This window comes from Opisthorchis viverrini (assembly GCF_000715545.1).
Source record: "Opisthorchis viverrini unplaced genomic scaffold opera_v5_59, whole genome shotgun sequence".
Taxonomy (NCBI): Eukaryota; Metazoa; Platyhelminthes; class Trematoda; order Opisthorchiida; family Opisthorchiidae; genus Opisthorchis; species Opisthorchis viverrini.
Window position 1 is genome coordinate 599,094 of NW_008751715.1, and position 11,356 is coordinate 610,449.

Genomic DNA, 11,356 nt, shown 5'->3' on the forward strand with positions numbered 1-11,356 from the left:
AGTGATACAATGGAAAGCTGGAATAAGACGACAACAACAGCAATGTGAGAAAACTGAGTTTTCAACTTTGACAGAACTGCTAACAGGAAGGTAATGCATGGTAACATGCTTTTTCACAGGTGGATGGATGCTGATAAGTGGAACACGCAACCCCAACGGGGCAGTTACGTCTAATTTTTCGAATATAAAATTTTACACGTATACGTCAGATAGGACACATGGCCGCATGTGGTTCTAATTATCTCACATCTGGTTTCACTTGTTTGAGCAGGCCTTTTAAGGTGTGCAACAAAATGGACTAGATCTACAACTAGCTTTAACTGCACAAAGCTGTGGGCTGTAGATTACGACGCTTCAAGCGGTGTCCACCGTGAATTCCTTTGGCAGAATGTATGCTCACTATGAATGCGCCGATCGTCCGACTATAGAATGAGTAAAAACAAAATCGGAGAAATTTTGTACTCCCAAAAAACAGTAGTTACCATTTGTGGGGAAATTTTGTTAAAGGACGCTAATGTGGTGGTTTATTATGAGTTTAGTACGAATTCGTCATAAAAATACATCTAGTAAACAGTTCCCACTTGGGCATCGCTTTTCTCCGACTGCCCATTTTTACCGACTGTGTCTAATTGATGGAGGATTTCATCATCATCACCGTCACCAACAGCATGACATCATTGTTCAGCATCGATGCCTCACTGCCGAACATGGAGAATTTCCTGTATAGGCAAACACTTTTGGTTGGTTCAGTCGGTGTTCAGTTATAGTAGCACCCTGGAGACTTCAGGCAACCATTTTTGTTGGGTGTTCATGAGACATAGCTAAAGGCAGTTAGAGTATCTTCAACGCATGGAGAAAATTGTATGGGCAAAGTAGTTTCACCATTTGTTACTTTGCACCACATAACTGATACCTGGAACACAGAAGATAGGGCCGAACGATGTTGCTGAAACGTTAAAATCATGGTAGTATATTTACGTTTGCCTATAGATTTCTTAACTAGAGAACTTTCATAGGAGTGCTCTGAACATAACTAGCACCATGATAGTCGGAAAATCTTCGTTGGTGTCCTACTACCAGGTGGAAAATCTGGAAATTTCACCAAAATGGCATAGCTGAATCAGACCACTGCATTTAACATTCAACGACTAATTCCCACGAAAGATTTGTTCGTGGGTTGTACTAAGGCGGAGGTCAGAACGCTCAGGCGTCTGGAAAATAGTTTGTTACAGGTATCGCAAATTGAGTGGTTTTGACGAAATTATTCAGTAAAATCGGAAGATGAACAAGAAGATAGAACCAGTATGGGCCTACCCTCGAAGAAAGCAATTCAAAGACAAATTCCCTAAACCCATCCCTTGCAAAATCCTTTTGATACATTTGTTGACGTGATTTTGTCATAAGAATGATATTTTTGCCGACTTTGTCGCGATAGCATGGTTAGAGTAGGCTGAAAGTATGGATGTGCCTGCGACGTTCATCGCACAAATCAGTGTATGAAAGGATGTTGGGAGGAACAAAGACTCAAAACGATGAACCAATCTTACATGAAAAAAATGATAATAGTTCTATGGTTATTTGTATTACGAACCGGCTGATGCTGCGTTGTAAGCTGAAAAACAGACGAGAACTTCACTAGTGAATAAACCCGCACTTAAGTGGGCATGTATGTATCTAACGCAAATGCCTGTGTTCAATACGTGGAAAAATTACACTGAAAAAGTCTCCTCACACAATAGGATACGCGAAATTTGTGTTATACAACTATTCTTGAACTAATAGCGTGGCCACTAGACTTATATAAATACACATGTTACACCGCTTCATGGGAAAACAATAAATTCAAGTTTGGACGTCACGATGTGACGATGCGATCTGCCAGGCGAGGACAGTTTCCCGGTCAATCGTACCGAATCCTTTATCTCGAACCTGACTGGGGAAGGCTGCTATGGATGCCAATCTATTTCCTCTTTACGTTTGGTTCAACAGGGCGAAGTTCACTGTCATCGTATTTCTATTGGTTCAGTGCTGACGAATTCGGAAAACTTTGGAGTCAGTGGAACTTCTGCTCAAAAAATCAAACCTGAAGTTCATGTCCTCTAACCTGGTTTGAATAGGTTGTTCTTTTTATAAAGATCAAAAAAGATAATACAATAAAAACCGGCATATTTTTATATCCAAATCTATTAAAACAAAGTTACTCCATTTTCGATGACTAGACGCAACTTAGGCACGCTTAAATTCAGCGATATCTTGGGCTTTCGGATTGCATATTAGTTTTAGACCGCTTGTTCCATGGTTTCGCGAATTACGTTATTGTCACAGATCACACAGGATATCACTACTTTTTTCAATTCTTGTATTTATCACAAGGATTTGTTTACACTGTTCCAGTTATGAGAACACTAGCGGAAGGACCCAACGAAAGCATAGTTCTTTGAACTAAGCCGTATAACTTTTAATTTGTAATGGTCGTAGCAGGCACAACCTCCAATCCACCTCTACGCACCCTACGTTCGCTGACGACACGCTAATTATGCCACCTCGATCAGTGATGAAACGTTTGCAATCAAATTTCCCAGCTCAGCAAATATGCCAAAAACCAAGCCTCTCACGGTCAAATCTGACGAGTTTTTGTAAAGTTTCCTGGTGAAATGCTATGGAACCGAAGTTTCACACGTTTCGCTGAAGATGAAATATCAATCGACGGTTGTACATTGACCAAAACCGTAACTCCTTTCATCCATTGGGTCACAGATGAATTCACACTAATTTAATTTTTACCGCAAATGATCAGTGTCAGCTAAAAGACGAGAGGGACAAATCCGATGCAAAATCGATCACCACGTACTGCTGACATTACCCTGTTTGATGTGGGCAAGTTTACAACCGAAGTGCACAAATAAGTGATCCACCATACCACCTGGTCTGTGTACAATCTTTGCAATAGTACGTTTCGCGAATTTATATGTTACTGACAAGAAACCACATGTCGTGGTTTACCAAATCCACGTGTTCATGAGTAGGCTGGACTAGGGCTTATGTTAGTTATTGAGGTAAATAATGGAAATGAATATGAGAAACGTTCATGTCTGTTTCGTACGCCAGCTCAACTACTGAGGTCGAATAGTTTGTTTTGAGCGCAGATAAGATATGCCAAATGCCCGCAACTGTATTACCCGTTTTAGTTCATAGGTGTCCAATGTATGACTGAAAAGATATTTTTCCCGTCTATAACAGTCCTATACTCAGCTATGACGTCCGTACTTCGGAGCAAGACCTCTTGTAGTCAGGAGTTAAGGAGACTTGGTTGTGTTCGAGAACACCGCCAGAAAAACACCTCATCATAGACCAAGATAGGATGCTTGAAATGTAATGAATGCATTGATGTGTACGAGGGAGATTTCTGTTTTGCTGTGTGGCCTGAATAGCATTTCCAAAAATCTCAGAATCAAGAATGCTTTGTTGTCCACCGAATTATAGTGGAAGATTGAACAACATTTCGACGTGAGGATAGTTCAGTATGTCAAACATATGCATAAATATTACCCTCGTGGGAATATACTTACGCCTAGCTTAGCTAGGTAACCCCCATGATCACTTAACTCTCTGACTTTCAGAGTTTCCCATAATTCGGCTGGGATGAAAAGCACGGGAGATGCCATTCCTGCGTGCTTTTTTTGTAGATCCGTTCAATGGGATGGAAGTCATCATTGAGATGCAAAATGTTCACAGTGTTTTAAATTAAGAAACTGCAGATTTGTGTATCTTCAAACAATCAAGCCACAAACATAATCCACAGTGACAGGTTAGCAAAACGACGGCATGGTAAAATACGGTGACTATGAACCCCTACAGCTCTTATCCAACAAGGGAATTTAAAGCCTACCAGTGAGTGTGTAAGCATAGTACTGTCATTTGTGCGACCCTAACAGATCCACTGGGTGAATAGATTCTAAGAAGTGAACACCCCAAGAACGGGTATAAATACTAAACAAATTAACCTATTTCCGTCGCATTTTTGAAAAAAAGGCTACTTCTTCATTCTTATTGAAATGTTTCAGCACTCCAACTTGTCTCACTGTAGGCATCTTGATAAATCCCAGCTTGTTAGTCAAGTGCTGAAAACAAGGAGTGAGGTTTATTTTGGTCGTTTCAAATATAAGCCCTAGAAAGTTTGAAGATTTACTAAACGTTCTGAAATGAACAATGTGTGCGTGGATCAAACGTAAGTATGCACCAAAGTCACTGTGTCATCCGAAGAACACCAATGGTGTTGCAGACACAAGACACTCAATAAAACTCGGATGATATTGTAAAACACTGTTGCAGGATGTCACTTCCGTGGAATCGCGTTTTATATACTGTGTAAAAATGAATCTTGATTCATAATATAGTATGGTGCAGACGCATATCTCTCACAAATGAACAGTTTAGCCAGTAAACAGATAAGAAAATAAGTGCATCCACCAGCCCGTGGTGTAGATTGAGTCACACACCCATGTCACCTGTCAGATCTTAGGAATAGAAACCCGAAAACGAGCGAGTATACGCGTTTCCCATTAGTATCGACTGTCGCAAGTAAGTAGAAATTGTCGCGCCGGAAAAAGAAAAAGACCGCTGAAACAAGAAGGATGTAAAGATAATCATTCTCTGTGTCATGACTGAAAGGTTATTAGCTACATATGCACAAAACAGTGTAGGTGGCTATACACGCCGATTGAAACTAAAGATGAACACAGGTCACACCAGGCCCCACACGGTTTTAGCAGTTCAAAACTGGAAGACTCCTGCCCTGGACGCTCACTGTCCTCGTTCCATAAGGCACTGTCAAAACATCTACAATTTTGGATCCGTTTCTATGGTTCAAGGTGTGCTTTCAAATAAATCCGAAATGGACTAATAGGGAACTTAGGATGTGCTTAGGGTGTCAGGACTCTGAAATCATATGCTTTTGCAGACACATTCATTCTCAGACACGTAGCAAGTTTAAGATAGACAAAGTGTAGTTTATTTCGCTATGATTGCCTTGCCTGTGGAGAAAACTGGAACCAACTAAGCACTCTGACCAAACTTTTTAAAAGAATTTTGTACTGAGAACATTACTTACACTTTGGAACAAAAGCTGAAGAATAAAAGCTTTATTCATATTAATTCATAGTGACCTCCAGGATAGAGAACTCAGAACGGAAATACATGAGGTCAGGAAATAGCGCAATCCAAGACGTGTTGCAAAATTCAGCCAACCAACACTTATCAAGCAACTTACCAATTCTCTGATTGGACAGTGGTATTAACTTCAGCACAAATCCGACGAATTGAATGGTAGAAAAATCTGACACAAATTCTCATTTCCATTCTGAAAGAGACGTTATTAGTCATGCACCAGTCACGCTGCGTCTTCACCATATTGCCGGTTCACAATTTCATCTTGTTTCCTAATAACTACCTTTGTACCAACTTCCTACTGTCTCATCACTACTAGTCCGTTCACCCTATATTAAGTGGGAATAAGTGCAAAAATGTTCTGACCGTCTTATAACTCATCAGCTTCGGACTGTGCTGGGATAACAACGTCCGACGTGTGTAGTGAGCGCCGAGCACGCGGTAACACCTTGATATCCACCGTTCGCGCAGCAGTAAATGCAGTGATTTAGAAATTTCTAAGTAGTGGTTGTCTTGTAAGTTGGTTTGTTCGCGAAGCTTGGCGGTTGGTCCGCAAGCGTCTCGCCAGTATGCGCAAGGAAACCCCTCACTAACTTAAGGTGCTGATTATCCTGCTTCTATTTGCACTTATATGGCTTCTAAACAGTGGTGAATGCCTGCAACATAATTGGTCGGTTGAGCAGCTGCAAAGAGACTAGAGCTTATCGCGTTTTGGCGGTGTGGACCTCAGAAAACCAGTGGGCTGTACTGGGAGATCATTTTGACACCTGAAGAGTTGCTCATACTAGAATAGAGGTTTGACAAGCAGTCTTTAGGGTTGACAGTATGGACACACATGGGACTTTTTTTCCTAAGAGCTTTGTACTAATGTAGTAATATGACAGCATTCTCCCGTCGCCTGGCTGTAATGCATGTGAAACAAGAACTTTGAGTGAGGGGCCAAACTATCCTGTCTAGGTTTGGGCACACTGAGAATACTCCAGCCTGCGTACAGCCATGAACGTCACGACAAGAAATACCGTCAAGTCAGATCAGACGGTGCGTCGCTTCGTCAACCAAGTCTCCTTAATTGTTCCAAACAGCTGCGCAGGAAAACACACTAGAAACACATACCTAAATCTCTACTTAAGGCTGAGACTTCTGCCTGCGATACAACACAGTCAACTTCACCCAAACATTTTGATTGCTGGTGAGACAGTGGCTTTGCTGCAGAATCAGTGACAGATTCCTTCGGATCACAACCAGAACCCGACTCTATGCTTTATCTGAGGATGGATGAAATTGGATATATTTGGAGACCTAGAAGACTGGTGAAATCGGAGGGTCAGAGTAATGAAAACAAAAAATGCCACAAAATTCCTAAGGTGGTCTCACCTGATTGGTCTGGCTCCTTCCTGGGAGCCTTCTGGCAGGTTAGGTTTCAAGGTAGAACCTTTGGATCGTTGGTTACAGCATCACAACCAGCAATTGTTTTGGTCACTTGATACCTACGACCCTAAATGTTGACAGAAAGGTGGGATGTGAATATGGAAACCCTCCAGCCTAAGAAGTAACCGAGTGTATATTTTACTCCTGACAGCATTGTAGCTGCTCTGTTCAACTGATATTTGTCTAGGATTTTTACATCCATCGGAAGGGAGCATTCCGTCCCAGGCTACTTGGACAAGTCGATGATAGTCCTAGTTCTGAAAGCAGATAATCGCAGTAAATGTAGTAACGGTAGGCGGTCAGTCTGATGGCCCTTGTAACAAGGCTCCTATGACAGTACGCCGAACGTTGATCCATGAAAATAAAACAGAACCTCGACCTGGTGGGAGCTGCATCAACTAAATCATCACAATCCGTCAGGTGTTTGGGCAGAGCCATGTGGACAGATAACTCACGATCGTGGCGTTCCTTCACCCCAAGGGTGCATTTGATTCTGTCAGTCGACCAGTGTTCTTAACCACGCTTTCTCAGTGGTATCTGCCCTGAAATTTCGTTAACATAATGCAATATTTTTATTAGCACACTTCTGGACACATGAATGCATACGGTGAGCTCCCTAAGTGCTTCAACACGAAAAGTGGTATTCGACATAATGTCCACTCCTCCATTTTTGTTCAAACTTTCTTATGCTGAAAGAACAGCGACATCATCTAGAACAAACGCCGATGTTCAAATCCTCGTTGAATAGAACCTTGTTAGTCTGAAGTGAGCAAACATAATCGCCCACATCCATGAAGAAGAAGGTGAAGCATAAGTTTTATTGAATAATCTGATCTTCATCATCATCATCAAGGCACACACCTTCATACTGCCACGCCATGCTTTAGAACATGCAGTCACAGAACATGTACCTTGAGAATTTTAAGATGAGCACTGGAGATTGTGAAAAATTTTGCAATTCTGCGACAGAAATGTGTCTGATGAAATCATTGCAATCATCTTTCCTAATTTGCCTTACGACGTCAGAATGTCGTATCACTTGATTGTTATGGTCGTTTGTACCAGCCTACAGCTAGGGTTTTGTCGCTGAATGTCTGCAAGATACGTCATCTGTCGACAGATGAAGTGAGGCATCTTCAGGTTTTTGAACACCGGCAAACGACAATTTCAACAAATCAATAAATTCTTAATGAAATAATTAGGGTATTTGGTCTTGTAGTAGGCAGAAAACACCCAGCATCACCAAGCGCGATGCATTGGTCATGTAGTGCACATGGTGAAACATAACCTACTAGGACTATTGTTCTTCTATATGGCTCCTTCGTGATGACGCTGACTGAACTGTTGGGAATGCAAGCACCGGATAGTACATGCGATAGGCCAACACCCGGAGCACTCTCTCGCGGACTACTTGATCTTCCTTTCACTCCAAAACTTTAGGTACAATCAAGTAAACTTTGTATTTGTATGCCAGTGAAACATCACAGTCGATCCTAATGTTACCGTCTCTGATGACTATACTGATGCCAGTTGTTTTAGGATTTCCTGGGAGTTAATCTGATTGGTATCTGTGTTGTGTTGTGGTCTTATTATCTTGCTTCTGGTTGTTTCGTTAGGTAGCTTCACTTCCGCAATACCGTTCCCTCATTCCTTGTGTGTTGCATTTTAGCCATTCATTACGCCATCTTTCTGGGCTATCGGAAAAACACTCCATTTTCAGTAGCTTTGTGCGTGTGCCACTTTTGACATGTACGAAATCCAGTGCGCAGTCTCCGACAAACGTTACGTTGGACAAAGAAGGATGAATTTATCCACCAGACCGCATGAACAGCAACTTGTCGCCAGTTGACATTACCAATCCTCGCTTGTCTCCGTAGACAAATATCAGGATGAACAGCATCCGTTTACTACCTCCAAGAACAAGAACAAACAATGAACACAAATTTATGGAGGCAGGGTACCCAACTGAGGAACATATCAACAGACAGCAAGATCCAACAAATCTATCAACCTGTCAGGAACAAAGAAATTTGAGGCGAAGAAGTTCAAAACCATACAATAAGCCAGTGAAAAGCCCAAAAATGTCGCCAAATATAGGAATTCATGGTTACTGGGACACACCCAGTTGGATGAATCAGTAATTCCGAAGCCAAACAAAACACCGAATGGAGATTTGTTTAGCAAAATGGGCCGACCAAGAGCCAAAACAAAGCAGGAACGGCAAATTGAATAGTCAGTCTGAAGGAGGATAACTGCCGAAAATAGACTCTAATCGATTAATGAAGTAACAGGAATAACCAACCAGAACGCAGCCCACAAGGAACTGAGTACTGAGTGACCCACTGAAATGAGGTAACTTCTATTCGTTCCTTGGTTAAGTAGGCTCAGAAGGCTCTCGTAGTATGCTGTGCAGATGAAAAACGAAAAGACTTCTAAGAAATTGAAAAAGAAATGCAGTTTCCGAACAGCAGACATCGCCATTGTACCACATAACTCTGGTCAAGCAGGTACGCCTGACCTGAAATGCTTGATTTTGAGGCATATTTGGTTGGAAATGCATCTTCGTGTGTACGAGTATTATGTCATTTGACACTACTGTTCTGTTTATATTCTCATCCATCCTAATTTGTAGAGATACAGCCTTACTAGCTATACACTCAGAGACATTAGTTTTAGGGTTATTATCTTTTGGTTCGGAATAAGTTTTTGTGCCCATTGTGTTTAGTAATTATTATTGCCTAAAAATATAAGTAAAGAACCGTTTTGAACATTAGTTAGCATTTTTGTACATCTGGAACACTAGCCTCAAAGATTAGAATCAGTTAATTCTAAGGGGTATGTAAGATTTCAGTTGTAATCTAGGAAAACAAATGTCTGTCTTACAACATGTTCCACATTTAAATGTCTTTTCTCTCATTTTGCGTGGCAGCGAATTTCACTGGTCATTTGTAACTGCCCGATTTAGGACCCACTAGTGAGAGCACACTCATCTGGGATCGGTGGATACTGGACAGCACGGTTTGCGCAGAATTATTGATGTGTGGTTCTTTCAAAACAATCATGTTAAATTTTTTTCGGGTTTTTCTCAGTGTCCCGCTATTGTTCTCTTTTTTCAGTGCTTGCGATAAACTTATTTGTACATTTTAGTTGATCCCCTGTAGAAACATTTTGTTTATTGCTCCGTAATGAATCTATAAATAGACATTTCCGAGTCTGCATTGACGCTCCTCTTATTATCTGTAGCCTTTGTGTTAGCTGGCCACCCAGCGGGAGGGCTCTTGGCCAGTGTGTGAAAAAAGTTCCAGACGCAGAACAGCAATTGAGCATGGTAAGAAGAATTTTATTTGGACGAGTACCTAGCACGGGGATTCTGTCACTTATAAAGCACTTCTAATGTGTCTGGGACAATCGAACTTTATTTTCAGACAGTGTTTATAATAAGATATCAATGTATGAAGGTTACTTAAATTTATACTGAAAACTGGTGTTTCCCTACTATTTGGTCAACGACTACTTGTATTTAAGTAGTTTTCTTATTTCTGCTATACGACCGAAAATTGCAAAAGTAGTTTTGTTTTGTGTGCAAAATTTATAACAATGACCCCATGAGTTTGCTTTATTTGTTTGACTCTTGCTTACAGTCGGTCCAGGCAGGAGTATGTGGTCGATGACATGCGTCACTCGTTTGTCATTTTGCTATCGCAGTTAAACGAAAACGACAAAATGTGTAGTCCCTATGACTCATGCCGGATGGCCCATACAACTTCGTTAGAATAGTTAAGATAGAACTTGACGATAGAACGTGGTGCTTTTGTCTTGTTAATCCAAACGGCCCTGTTGAGATGCTCACTATTGTGTTAAAAAGGTTTGATAGGAATATTTTTTTCAGCATTCTGTTTTCCAGTTAGTAATACTTCCAAAAACCCAATATATATTTGCCCCATGTGGTAACTAGTTTATTCTCGAGATAATTCATGATTTCAAGTATATCCCTTCTAGAATAAAACAAATTTAAATGGCCATTTGGTGGCAACAAAACCGACGAGGTTGTCTTGGGTCTGACCATAAAGCTCGGTCAAAATCTAGACTTCCGTGAAGTGATTACAGATCCAAACTTTCAGTGCTCCTCAGCTAAATAATTCGTAGTATCTTAGATCGAAAAGCAATAACCATCCCCATAACATCTCTGGGGGTTTTGACCTGCACATCAACCAAAGGCTTCCACCACCTAATATCGTTTACAAAATGGCACGCTTCATGGACAGCAAAACGCAAGCAAAAAAACACAACCAAGCGTAAGGTATCAAATTCATGCTACGAAGGCGATGCAGAACAGCAGGCGCTTCCGTCTTGCGCTAGCTATCCAACGGGATCAAAAGGACGATAATTCTGAAAACACCCCCGTTAAAGCAGTATTCGTTCATTTTGCGGTTTCTCGTTTGAAGCACTTGAGTAACTTACTAAGAGGCGCTTCAGAGCTACGCGCAGAAAACTTTCACAAAGGCACCTACGTGATAATATGATTTTTTCACCGTTCTAAACCAATGAGTGCAAAGCTGCGTTTCAAGTAATGGATCAAACTTGGAAACTCCATTTTCATTGTCCATACTATCCATCTGGTTTGGGCACCACAGAAACGAAATATAATCCAGTAAATGGACAGTATCAGTCATCTGAAATTAGCTTACTAGCCAAATAAATAATTTTTGGCACGAATTTTTATCAAAAGCGTGGAATGTTTTGTTCCGCCACATTCTTCCCC